Source organism: Camelus ferus, chromosome 1, assembly GCF_009834535.1.
Source record: "Camelus ferus isolate YT-003-E chromosome 1, BCGSAC_Cfer_1.0, whole genome shotgun sequence".
NCBI classification, from domain to species: Eukaryota; Metazoa; Chordata; class Mammalia; order Artiodactyla; family Camelidae; genus Camelus; species Camelus ferus.
Window position 1 is genome coordinate 9,048,584 of NC_045696.1, and position 13,894 is coordinate 9,062,477.

At 41.2% G+C, this 13,894-nt stretch overlaps 1 protein-coding gene across 1 annotated transcript in view; it reads left to right on the plus strand.

Annotated features, from left to right (window-relative positions):
* The first annotated feature begins 11,335 nt into the window (after positions 1 to 11,335).
* RUNX1 (RUNX family transcription factor 1) overlaps positions 11,336 to 13,894 on the plus strand; it is a 248,976-nt gene continuing 246,417 nt past the window's right edge. The window contains exon 1 of the mRNA XM_032470586.1: positions 11,336 to 11,459. The gene's annotated coding sequence lies outside the window, so the exon portion shown is untranslated. The remainder of the gene's footprint in view (positions 11,460 to 13,894) is intronic.

Sequence of the window (13,894 nt, forward strand, 5' to 3'; positions counted from 1 at the left end):
AGAAAACAGCAGACACACATATTTCTTCATTGTACAAATTTGTGGTGTCAAGTCTACACTTTGCAAAATATGATTTTCCTTTTTCAAACTAAAAAAAAAAAAAAGACTGAGAAAAGAGCTGCAAATCACAGTGGCTTCCTTGAGTAACATCTTGATGATTTAAGTGTAAATGGGTAAGAAACATGTGGATTCCACTGCACACAAGCACACGCATTGGAAATGAGCAGGGGAAGCATCTGGCAAAATGTGTTTCTGGTTTGGTAGAATTTGGACCACTCGGGAGGTGTAGTTCAGGACATCAGTAACCCAAATGCCAAGTGCGTGTTGAGTTCATTTCATTCCGCTGCCAAGACAGAGCTGGGGTTTCATTCACATTCAAATGCACCTCACCTAGATTTTTCCCCCTCCACATTATAGACTTGGCAAAATTTGAAGATTCCTTCTCCTTTGGGTTCACATGAGCTCTCCGTCCTGGCATGAGGAAAGTAATCTAATACAAAATGACATAAAGTTTGGGAAAACCGACAATTTGATCTCATGTTCACTTTAATATGGAAAGGTTGAATAACATTCAATTACAATTCACTCCAATTTTCATCTTCTCAATGAAAGGCAAGGGGCTGCCAAAGAGAGGTAAGCTGGAAGATTTCAGCATCTGGGGAGGGGTGGTGGGAGTAGGGAGGGGTTCTGCTGAGGGTGTCCTGCACAGATTTAAGGATGTAGAGTATTTCACATTTACATGATCATCCACCTCTTTTCTGTTTCAGCGATACGTTAATTCTCATTGACATGCTTAAAAAAAAAAAGAACCACTTCACTCTGAATTAGACATCAAACATTTGAGAAAGGAAGATCACTATCTAATTCTAATCACAAGAATTATGGATGGAAGGAAAGACTGGTATAAAGATAATTAGAGATGATAAACTACTTGTAAGACTGTCAAATTCCATCCTCACATGAGATGACGCCTTTGAAAGTGTATTTCTGTCTGATGACCCACTCAGGCCCCATCAGTGCTCAGCAAATGGAACAAATACCATCTTGATGAATCTGTTCTCATGTAAATGCTTTGTGCTGCTCACCCCCGTCATTGCCCTAACTTTGACCATTATCATATCGCCCTGGGATCCTTCAACCACCCAGTTCCAATGACAAGCATCCTTAAAAGAGTTCGAAGAGCTGAAGACACAGACGAGAAGAAGGTCATGTTAGATGGAGGCTGAGACTCGAGTAGAGCAGCCATGAGCCGGGGGACACCTGGAGCCGCCAGAGGCTGAAAGAGGCAGGAAAGACCCGCCCCTAGAGCTGACAGGGGGGAATATGGCCCTGTCAACATCTTGTTTGCAGACTTCTGGCCTCCAGACCTGGGAGGAGAATAAATTTAAGCCACTTTGTTGCCAGAGCTATGGGAATCATTCCCCGTTGATTGTCTTCCCTACTGGGGGATCTAATGTAGTTAAGACGAGGGGGTGGTAGGCTCTTCTTACTCATCATAAAACTCATTTGATCTAATGTATTTGCCAGGAATCTTTTCCGTTCCCCTCTGGGACTGAGCTCCTGGAACTGAGGACGTCAGTGAGAAACTAGCTGACTAAGCCAGGGCGGGGGGCCGAGATGGGGCGAGCAAGCAGGGCAAAAAATAGTTCACCACGGAGGTCACTTTCAAGTGATCTCTTCTGAGAACTTTTAGGAACATTTTCTTTTTTCTGAAATTGCCCTGAGGTTTCACGTAGAGGGTAAACACACAGTGCAGCAGACACTGGCTTAGGGACTCATCCCAAATGCTACTTCCTTAAAATGGAAGGCAATCCACTCTCCATCCCTAGAGTTGTTCTTCATGAACTTATAGCCATCTTTGCTACATTTTCCTAATGGGTAAATGAGACTATCTGTGACCAAAAGAATCCCCAATAACCAGGAAATCTTCTGGAACGATAGTTCTTTGGCCCAGAGGTTGTTCCTGATCAGAATTTGTCAGTATCTCTGGACCTCCCTTGGTTCCGTGGACTCCCCTATGTACCTTTTTCCAGTAACAGAGAAACATCACACCTTGAACATCTCCAGGGCTCTAACTGATGTGCTAACCCAGGGCTCTTTCTTCAGAATAAAATATCAAATTATGTATCAGTCAGTGCAGGATGAATTGAATATAAGCTTTGCCTTCAAGCAGACCTGGGTCCAAATTCCAGCTTTGCTCTGATATATGTATGACTTGTAGCTAATTATTTAAACCCTTGTGGTCTCAGTTTATTTATCTGTGAAATGGGGATAATAACATCTAGATTATTAGGCAGTTGTAAGAATTAAATTACTTATAACTTGAAAAGGAATTAGCACTAATAATGTCATCTTTTCTATCATTTCTCATTTATTCCTAAATGGATTCGTTACCAACCATGATGGAATACTATGTAGCCATTAAAAATAATTCTTCATAAGAATGTTTAATAATGGGTGAGGAAGGCCTGGGTCATATTACTGAGTCAAAAAGTTTATTAAGCAGGCTGTATGATACTATCCCTATTTAGATAGGAAAATATACAAGAACCTATAAAATTATTACATTAAAAATTACAGAAAAACTTGAGTGGAGGGTATAGCTCAGTGGTAGAGCTCTTGCTTTGCATACATAACGTCCTGAGTTCAATCCCCAGTACCTCCATTAAAAAAAATAAAATAAAATGTTGCTTTCTTTAAAAAAATTATAGAAAAATAGACTTAGAGGATAGATATTGAAACTTTAATAGTTTTCTCTAATTGGTGGTACTTTATGGGTGATAAATATTTTCTTTCTCCCCATAGTTTTCAAATGTTTGACAAAGTACACTTACAAGCAGAAAAAGATACTGAATGTGAACCTTGGGTAAGTGGCTTCGCCTGTCTGCATACTGGCAAACTGGGGCATGTAGTAACCTGTAATAAAAAAGAAGTATATGTGTATGTATAACTGAATCACTCTGCTGTACATCAGAAACTAATACAACATTATAAATCAAAAAAAAAATTTTTAAGCATTTAAAAAAGAACTTCTTAAGATCAAAGGGGAAAATACATATAAAAGTGCTAGAAATCTTAAATAAGAAATCAGAGGTTTCACTGCTAACATATTATGTCTGAGTTACTGGGTAATTGGTGTTGGGCTGAAAAGAAAGTGTTAGCACAAAGTAAAAGTTCAGTTGCTCTACGTATATTCTTTGCAGCGCACTTGCAAGGAGACATGTGTGAGTATGATTACTAACGCAGTCAGGGCTGGCGTCTTGGTCATGTGACCTACGCGGTCTTACAGACCCTCCTCTCAGAAGGATCTCGCTCTTGGTTTCATGCTCTGTTGCTGCCATCTTGAAATTCTTAGTAAGTTTGAACAAGGGACCCACATTTTCACTTTGCACTGGGCTTTGCAAGTTATAGAGCCTATCCTGAATATAAATGACTGTGTGTGGCTTCGTGGCTATTTAAAGAAATTGAATATTCTACAGTAAGAATGATTGATGGTGAATGAGAGGAAGCACATATCTCTGGCTGAACCTGGGAGAAACTCCAGGTGGACGTGGAGAGACCTGTTGGAAACTAACCAAGCGGGAGGGGCAGCTGGTGGCCTTTCTGAAATACTACATAACCTGCTGGCAAACAAAACCAGTTCACTGAACTCTGATTAAGGGACTGTGTCCTCTCAGTTCATATTAAACATTTGAGAATTTGTTCATACTTCACATAAGATTCTAAGTAAAATGGAAAAGACACCTATAAAATAGAAAATGCTCATTCTAAAATAAATCAGTCGGCTCTGTCTTTGCAAGAAAAATATTACCTAAAAAGATACCAAAGTTATGCTGTCTAAAGGATCCATTTCTGCCACAGAAATCCTTAACATGATCTATTCATCCAGAGATAGAGACATCACAGGGATTTGTATAAGAGTTGGCTGGATGCCCCTGGTTTTGCTCACTCTAACTCTTCCTGAAGGCTGAGGTCGTGGGGCTGGAGTGATGAAGGATGGGCAACAGTGGTTGGCTGTGGCCACTTCACCTCAGCCAATGTGATTGGCTGTTTTGAAATTGTATTAGCATACCACCTCGGACCTTTGGGGTGATGTCATCTTAACTCTCTGGGAGAAAGTTGGTTGCTACCAGTTACTGAATTAATCAGTTCCTCTCATAGTGAAGTAACAGATCTCACATCAAGTAATTGAAGACATAAACATTTGAAATGAGGACCACCACCCCAAGCATTATTCAAACCACCTCTTTTTGGGCCAAAGAGTCTCCTCCTCACACCTTCTTTTATAATTATTACCAGTACAGTTTTTCATCATAGTGGTTAATTTTTAATTATGGAAAAAGACTATGAAACATGGAAACCTGCCACACCTCTATTTGTGATTTTCAAACTGCCCCAGCATTCCAGAAGCAATTTTAAATATCTTCAATAATACACTGTGTTATTTGAGATTTACATTCGCTTAGTTTTAGAAATGGGGCACCTCCAAAGTTCACAGCTAAACATGGGTCTTCGCAAAAATAACAGGAAGGGCTGTTGGTTATTCGGTGATCACTTTAGCCCGTTGCTCCCTACAGAAAAGATGTCTGTGTCCATATCAGACAAAGAAATTTTTGATTTGCTAATTTGCATTCAGATTTCATACTTCCTACGCTAATTTCATGCCCTAGCGCAGTACAAAAGGGAAATATTTGCTTCCTTGTAGGTGAAGCACATCAAGCAATTATCCTCCCTAACATGAAGAGCTCAGGAACTCCAATGTCAGCATTGTTAGAGCCTTAGGATAGGTCACTAATTTTCAATAGCTAATGGCTAGAATAAACACAGTGTGTGTTCTAGGACAGTGGTTTCTGCACTATGACTCCAATTATGATTTTCTTAAAACTAGATATAGGTAAGTTCTGAAAGGACTCTCTCCCAGCCCTTTTGCATCTTGTTGACTTGGAGCCAGGAGGTAAGACTCATTCCTTTCTGAGCCTGATTTGAAAGCATTACTCAGGACTCTGCCGGTTTTAATAAGAAAACAGCTATAACGAGATTCTCTCAATTCACTTAAAAAAATACTCACATCCATTCGAGAAGTGAAAGTCCTTTCCTTGCTGTACTATTCAAATTGCTTCCTTGAGGGGTGATGACTAGAGATCACTGAAATCCTTTTTTTTTTTTTTTAACTCACAGAGGGTCTTAACCCTCACGCTTCTAAACTGGTCTGTATGGCAAACCATCAGGCAGAGAAGTGAGCAAAACCGTTCCGCGGTTTAAGCCGGATAAGCTCACCAAAAGAGTGGCCTTTCCAAACCAACACTGGTTTTGTAAAACAAAGGACTGAGTCCTGTAGCTGGCCAAGGAACCCCATCCAAAGAAGGAATCAGGCATCTGCTTTCTGTATTTTCCTTACCAGCCGGTCCACCCTGTTTCCTTACCTAATCTCCGTGGCCTGTCTTTGCATAATCATTATGAGCTTATAATAGAAATCGTTTTGTCTGGGTGTAGTGGAAAACACCAGTTTAAACAGGATGTTGGAGATCAGGACGACTGACCCAGAACACGGGCCAGGGCAGACATGAAAGCGCGAGAGTTTTCATTCACCAAGGTTTCCGGGGACCAGCTCTTTCTCAGCCCAAACAGAGTCACGCACAGGCAGGCCCGCGCTCCCACACGGCTCCCGGGGTGGAGGCGATGGCTTTGAATGTCCTGCCGAGCTGCAGCCTCCGTGGACCGCAGCCGCGAGCAGGGCTGGGAGTAATTACCGGTGGAAGAGCGTATTCCTCTGCGAGGCGAGCCCTTCTGCCAGCTACCCCCCGAAAGAGCGTGGGGGAGAGCACCGGCCGCCCCACGCCTACTTGTTTTCTTTCCCTTCAGTGGGACAGTTTCAACTGATTTTGATTACCCTGGCGCCAAATAAATGAAAACATTTCATAGACGTATAATCATCCATCACTGTGAAGAAAGGAAAAATGTTTCATGTTCAGTATGTTTATAAATACACTTAATGAGAAAAGGACAGTGCTGTCTTTCCTCCACGGCATCGCTGCTGCTGTTGACCAGATCGCCCTGCTCTCGGATTCCGCGCCCCAGAGCCCCCGCCGCCCGGCCCCAGGACAGCTCACCCCGACAGCACGATGGCGCTCAAAGTAAGTCAAGAGAGAGACCGGTTTCTCCAAGGCCACCTTCTAAACTGTAGCCCCGCTGCCCAGACAGGAGAGGGACGTGGAGCCGGGAAGAGGTAAGTGGCTTGTACGTTAGGACGGTAAAAACCAGCCTTTTTATTCCCCCTCATCTGGCTTAAGGCAGCCCAGCGAAAGAAGCAGCACCGTTTCAAAGGAATGGACGATCATAGGTGCAGAATGCCTGCAGCCCTTGCCTTGGGTTTGGCTTTAAATGACTGGCAGGTGGAACCTCATACAGTGTGTGGGTTTCCTCAATGCCAAGAAGGAGGAGGAAGAAAACGTGTTGTGGGTTTGCATGTCCCCCTGGTCTACACACAATGTGCAATGCCACTGAAGGTAATTTGGGGTTAGGATTTATATATGCAGTGATAAATCTTTTGTAGATTGAAATCCGGAGCTAACAAATTCTCTCTAATTTCTCTCTCCCTTCCCCGCACGGCCTTTTAATTTGGGGTTCCACATGCTCTCAGGCACCATCAAAGCCCGTGGGCACCCCCAGGGGCCTCGGTTGCTGACTCAGAGATCTAAAAGTGTAGAGGAACAATGCGGGCTGTGCCGTACACATATGCAATCAGTTTGGGTCCTCTTTCCCCTAAATGTCATTTCTTGCAATGTGTTAAATATTTGCATTTGTACTTGGCTCATAAGCAAGGCCAGATCCCTGGGGTACGTAAGTGACTCCCAATGAATCATTTATGCAAAATGCATCTCCAGTTTCATCATAGGGGGTGTCACAAAATGGGGAAATCCTTCCATTCAAATACAATTGCCCAGCCCTCTGAATCTTTACCCTCGGATTTCACATCCGTGCATACAGAGGGCCAATTGTATGCACTGAATCGGGCCCGTTTCATAAGGAGCTTGAGCATCTGTGGATTTGGTTGTCCCTGGGGGCTCCTGGAACCAATCACCTTTGGATACAGAAGGATGACTGTACTCCAAAGTACGCTGTTTTCAATATTATCAAAGGTAATTTCTCACTTCAGGAGGGGCCATAAAAATCATCCCACACAGCAATAAAGAGAGAAGGCCCCATCAGGCTGTGACATCGCAAAGTCTGGAAGAGAAGAAGTTGTGACTGTATTTTTTTTTTTTGAGAGCTTATTAATCCTTCAAGCAGAAACAAATGGAGAAGTTGAGGGTTCTGGGTGTCACCCTCCTTTGGTGAGGGAGCCACCCGGGGCAGGAGGAAATTCTGCACTTCCAGAAGGTGAGGGTTACAGCAGCGTACTTAAGACTTTCCTAAATTTCAGGTGAGCTCCCATGATGCCTTGCACACCAGGTAGGACCTTCCCTGATTCTCAGGATGTCTCAGATCCAGTCTTGGAGTAAAGTAAGAAAAACATTGCTTGCAGGGATTTATACAATCTTTGTATGTACTATTCAGAATCTGTCAATCTGATTTAGAATTGCAGGAAGGCTTTCTAACCTCAGATGAAATAACAGAAACGATGAATCATACATACACTGAGATTTATAATATACAAGACAATCCAGGGTAGATTATTCCATTGGATTTTCAGAACAACATTGAGGATCAAGGACATGAGATGGCATGATATGTTCATGCCCCAGACCTTGAACCAGCTGCTTCACCCTTTCCTCTCTTCCCACTTCATGACAGCATTCTGGTTCATTTTTATTCATTCTAGTTGTGGCAGATTGCTTTCAAAAATAGCCACAGTTCTTCACCCCTCCTTGTATACTTGTCCTTTATAATCTGACTTGCAGTTCTTCCCATCAAGAGATGCAGTCTAGGATAAAGAAGTTGTGGTATAGCCATACACAATGGAATACTACTCAGCTATAAAGAAGAATAAAATAATGCCATTTGCAGCAACATGGATGGAACTGGTGATTATCATACTAAGCGAATTAAGCCAGAAAGAGAAAGGAAAATACCATATGATAGCACTTACACACGGAATCTAAAAAAATGATACAAATGAACTTATTTATAAAACCGAGACAGACTCACAGACATAGAAAACAAACTTATGGTCACCAGAGGGGAAAGGGGGTAGAGAGGGATAAATTGGGAGTTTGGGATTTATGGATGCTAACTATTATATATAGAATAGATTTTTAAAAAAAAGGTCCTACTGTATAGCACTGGGAACTATATCAATACCTTGTAATAGCCTATAATGAAGAATATATATATATATATATATATATGTGTGTGTGTGTGTGTGTATATATACACATATATATATATGAATCACTATGCTGTATACCAGAAATTAACACAACACTGTAACTTGACTACATACATCAAGTTAAAAAAACAATAAAATAAAGAGATGCAGTCTACTTTCCTATCCCTTGAATGGGGCTTGGCCAGGTCACTCGCTTTGGCCAATAGAATGCAGCAGAACTGACAACTTGTCAGTTGCAAGCTTAGACCTGTAGAGGCTATCTGTGTTTTTGCTCACTCTCTGTCACTCTACCTCCATGAGAACCTGCCTGGGCTGGTGTCGGGAGGATGGAGACCACACAGAAGACAGGCCAGCTATCCCAGCTGAGGCTATCCTAGATTAGCCAGCTCCCAACAAGTAAGAGAGCCCAGCCCAGCCCAGTAGAGCTGCCAAACCAACCTGCAGCTGACTGAAGACGCGTAAGTGAGTGAGCCTGGACCCAAGAGCAGTAACAAGTGTTCACTGGCAAATGCACTAAGATTGGCGGATGTTTTTAATTCTGTGTGATTGTGGCCATAGGTAACTGACACATTGGTCAACAAAAGGGGATGGGCCCCTACCACCTTCTCAGTTCTAGAGGTGCCATAGCCATGATGAGGACATGCCCTTTGCCCTCCAAACATCACAGTCTGTCAGGAAAGAGAAGGTGTGGGCATTAAACTCTGTCATCTAGGGTGGGACACGGTAGTCATTTCATGAGTGGTTAAAAAGTACCCAAGGTATTTGGAAGAAGGAAAGATTTAATGGTCATTTTGAATTACTTCACAGACAATCTAGTTAACTGCTAAATCATCCCCTTCCCTTCTTGCACAAAATCTTAAATGACCTAAATGCATCCTACATTTTATAAAGACACAGATAAATGCAGGCCCAGGCATGGTCAATTTATATTATCCTTCAAAAACGCTATTTAAATCTCCAAACAGAATTTATGACCCCTCTGTAGTATAACTGAACATCTTATAAATAATGCATATTGTGGAGACAAGAAAAGCAGTAAAATTTTGGGAACTACCTCCTAACAAACCTCCGAAATTTAGAGAAAATATTTCTACTAACCTCAAGCAAAGGATCCCAGTGCTGGTGCACAAAGTATGTGAAATTAGAATTTCTGTTGAAACAAATCTCCTTTTTTTAAAATCTTAGATGATTCTTGGATTTGGTATAAAAACAAAGAGTAAGGTAAAAGCATGGAATACTCAGCAGTGTTTTGTAGTGATGACTTGTGCAGAATTTGGAGCCAGACTACCTAGATTTGAAACGCTGGTTCCCCCACTTTCTACCTGTGTGGCCTTGGAAATTACTTAGTCTTTTTATGCCTCAGTTTTCTCATCTGTAAAATGGGGGTAAATATGGGGTTGTGAGAATTAAATGAGTGTAAAGCACTTAACGGGGGGTCAACCACTAGTATAATTAGCAAACGCTTAATGAATCAAGATAACACATGTCACGTGTCATATATCATGTAATGTCAAAAACAAATCAAATGTTTTCCTGTAATTTTTTCATTTTAATTTTTTTTAAAAGGGAGTACTTTTAAGTTACCAAGATGATTAATTTGACAATTGAAATAAATAAGATCATTCTTTTCCTTTTCTATCCATAAAGTGAGGACTTTCCAAGTGAAAAAATGGTCATAGGGAAGAAAAAAATATTTCTTGTTACTTGTATTATTTTATATCTTTTTAGTTTAGCTCCTTGCTTTGGTTGGGATGCAAACTCCATTTGCCCATTATTTATATGAAACGTTAAGTTTATTTGTTTTAGAGTTTAGACTCATTAAAAGATTTTAGAACTTATAAATGCAGAGTCATTTGACAATTAATAAGATATGTGATACATGCAGGATCCTAGAAAAAGTGCAAATGTGCTCAAGTTTAAGGAATTCCACTCCCCTACTCCTGGACCCCAGTGTGCATAATTTCCCAAGTGCAAGTAATGGGGAAAAAAAAGTAGACGATTGAGCACATTATCCAGAAAGTTCTGGCCAGACACTAATGTAAATCAGAAATATGTTTGCAGTGTTTATCACCTGGATTTTTTGGAAGGAAAACATCAGGAGCAAATAAAACAAACAAACAAACAAACAAAAAATAACATTATCTTCTTCTCCAAAGCAGTCAGACAGCATCTGTCCAAAGTTCACATCTATAATCTCTATTCTAGACTGCCTTTCTCCAGAACTTAAATGGGACAGGCATTTTTGTCTATTCAGCTCACTCAAACAGTACCTGGCACCCAGAATGTGTTGAATAAATGCTTCTTGAATGGATGGAAAGTTTAGTCCCTAAGCCATGAAATAGAAGATGATGTTTTCAAGTGTCTCTCCCCACCCTCACCTCTCACCCTCCACTTTCTAATGTCCCTTTGTGATTTTTCTGTCAAAACCATACCTGCAGGGGTAAAAAGAGATCCATTTTTCCTTCGAACCGTTGTGCCTTGATGTGTTTCCTAGAAGACAAGCTAATTAAGCCCCACCTCTTTCCCCTATTAAATAGTTGTCCCCACATCTTGCACGGCCTGTACCACCTGTTTACTCAAAAGCAATCAGGAGAGAACCTTCCTAAGTTCCCCATCTTTGGCAGCACTGGAATCCACTGTCCCAGGACAGAAGCAGGAGGGAGTCCTAGACTCGGAGCCACTGAACCTGGCCACTGAAAGGGCCCCCAGTGCCACGAGGAAGGTCGGACGCCCCATCCTCGGCTGTTTTGCTGTTTGCACATTTGCTGCCTTCCCGCAGTGGTTGGTAATTGCTGGGTTCACTGTGTGCCTTTGGTCTCTCAGGTGTATTTCCTAAGCCAACATAAAAGGAAAATGATAAGGGCCAGCACACGGGGGTGTTTATGTTTTCAGCTCTAGCCAATTGCTTGAGACCAAAAACAAAAGTTAGTGCAGATGTAAGGGTTCAAGATTATGCCGCTGTCTGCAATGGAAACCCACGCCTCTCCTTGCAGGACGTGCCCAGCTCCCAGCTGTCGTCCACCTCCCTGTAGCGGAGCCGCTACCCAGCAATTAGCACGCCCGGGCTCTCCTTTGGAAAAGGAGCGCAGATGAACAATGCCAAGGCGAGTCATCCTGGACAAGAAAGCAGGTGAGTCCAGCATGGAAAAAACAAGGTAAATGATCCCTTTGGCCATTATTTCTCTGCTGTTGGACAAACCACTAGCAAGGTGAGCCTGGTATTAAACATTCCTCCTGGCCGTTGAAAGGGCTGCAAGAAAAGGGGGAAATGAAAATCCACTCCAGCCTGCCGTGATTGAAGTCTCCCGGAGTGCTCTATTATCTTCTCCTGTATGTGTAAATTTACTCCAAAGCTGCCTCCTTCTTAGGTGATATGTATTCATATCCACATCTTACATCTTGGCCGTCGATGAGGACTGCCAGATAAAATACAGGACACTCAGTTAAATTTGAATGTCAGTTAAACAGTGAATAATTCTTTATTATAAGTATGTCCCATGCAATATTTGAGACATTAAACACTCACTCATTTTTTTTCTCTAAAATTCAAAGATAACAATGCATCCTTTTTTGTTTTGTTTTGCTAAAACTGGCAACCCTCCCCTCATTTCATCATGGAAGCGTGTCCTCAGTAGAGATAAACTTGAACTTGAAAGTAAATGATAAGCCAAAAATATGTTACTCCAATAAGGTTAGGGCTTGAAATATAGTGAAATCACTTAATTGTTCCAAATGTTTTCAGTTCATCCTTAAAGAGAGAATGAGAACCATTTATTTGTTGGGTGAGGGATATGAATAATGATGGAAATCTTGGCTTTAAAAGATGTGTATTTTAATAGGTGAAGCGTTCTGAATCTGAAGGAATTCATCACCTCCTTCTCACCACCTTAATAACTAGGTCCTAGGTAGTCCAGGGACCGCACAGCACAGGAAACATGGAGTCATACCTCTATCTTTTATTGTCAGTTTCCATTGGCATCTCTGAAAAGGGTGCACTGGGAGGCATGCCAATTCAAAAAGAATAAAACAATTTAGTCAGCATGTTTCCATGGATTCATCTGTTTGACCTGGGAGCTAGAAGCCTACAAGGCTGTTGGGTGAACCTTTGAGTAGATCCAAGGAAAAGATAAGTATTGTATGGGATTAATCACAAGTGGCAACATATTTATCGTTTGGGCATCAAACAAGATAATCACTGCATATTAAGATGCTGCACCCAAACGATTAATCATTGACTTGTCGTTAAGTCAGTTTCCTACCCTCCATCTGCCCTTTGTGTGGTCTGCTAACTAAGGGAACAGGGAATATGTTACTCACATATTGGCTCACACATTGGTGCCAAGGGAGTGCAGATCATAAAGTGAAATCAGTATTTCAGATTCAAGTGTGTGTGGATGTATGTGTATGTGTATATATGAAGGTGTGGGTCTATATAGTTTTTGAAGCAAAATTACAAGCTAACTTATTACAAATAACATATTCCAGAAAAAAATCTTAAATTTTATTTTTCTCAATTTAAGATAGAACTCTAGATTCTTCTATAAGCAGGGAAAAAAAATAGAATACCATGTAAGGTGCAGCCAAAGTCAGAAACTTCCTGAAGAATCATTTTTCTGGGTAGTCTTCTGATTTCTTCCAATTATCAGAGAAATAATAAAGATTTAGTCAGTGCCTATCCAATAATAAGTACTGTATTAATTGTGTTGCACATAGAATTAAATGGAACTTCTCCAGAGTCTCAAGCCATAAGATACACAGCACTGACCCAATCACCTAAAGGCAGTAACCATGCAGGCAGACCACAGAGATGCTGCAGCTTCAGTTCCAGACCACAGCAATAAATTAATAGTCACAATAAAGTGAGTCACCTGAATTTTTTGTTTTCCTAATATGTATTTAAAAGTGATGCTTACCCTATACGGTAATCTGTTAAGTGTAAAACAGCTCTATGCCTAAAAAAACAATGTACATACCCTAACTAAAAATACTTTATTGCTAAAAAATGCTGACGAGCATCTGAGCCTTCAGAGAGTCGTAAAGGTTTTGCAAGAGTAACATCAAAGATCACCGATCACAGATCACCATAACGAACATAATAATAGGTTTGAAAGATGGTGAGAATCACTGAAACATGACGCAGAGACACAAAGCGAGCAAATGCCGTTGGAAAAATGGCGCCTTTTTAGACTTGCTGGACACAGGGTTGCCTCAAACTTTCAGTCTGTGCAAAACTGAAGTATCTAATAAGTGCGCTCAGTGGAAGCACGATACAGGGAGGTATGCCTGTACAAATCTGGGATGTATTTATTTTAAACCGGCTAACCCAGCGTTGCTAAGGGAGATAAACAATCATAAATGAATAAATCCCACTGCTACCCACCCTGAAGCTTTGTGAACCGACACACAGGAGTCCCACCATGGATATAGTCAGCTATTTTGGACACAAAGAGCTCACTGGATCCAATCATAAAAACCACTTGATTTTTCTTTATTGTGGTAAAATATACATATTTATCATTTTAACCATTCAAAAGTGTACACTTCAGTGGCATGAACCATCATACT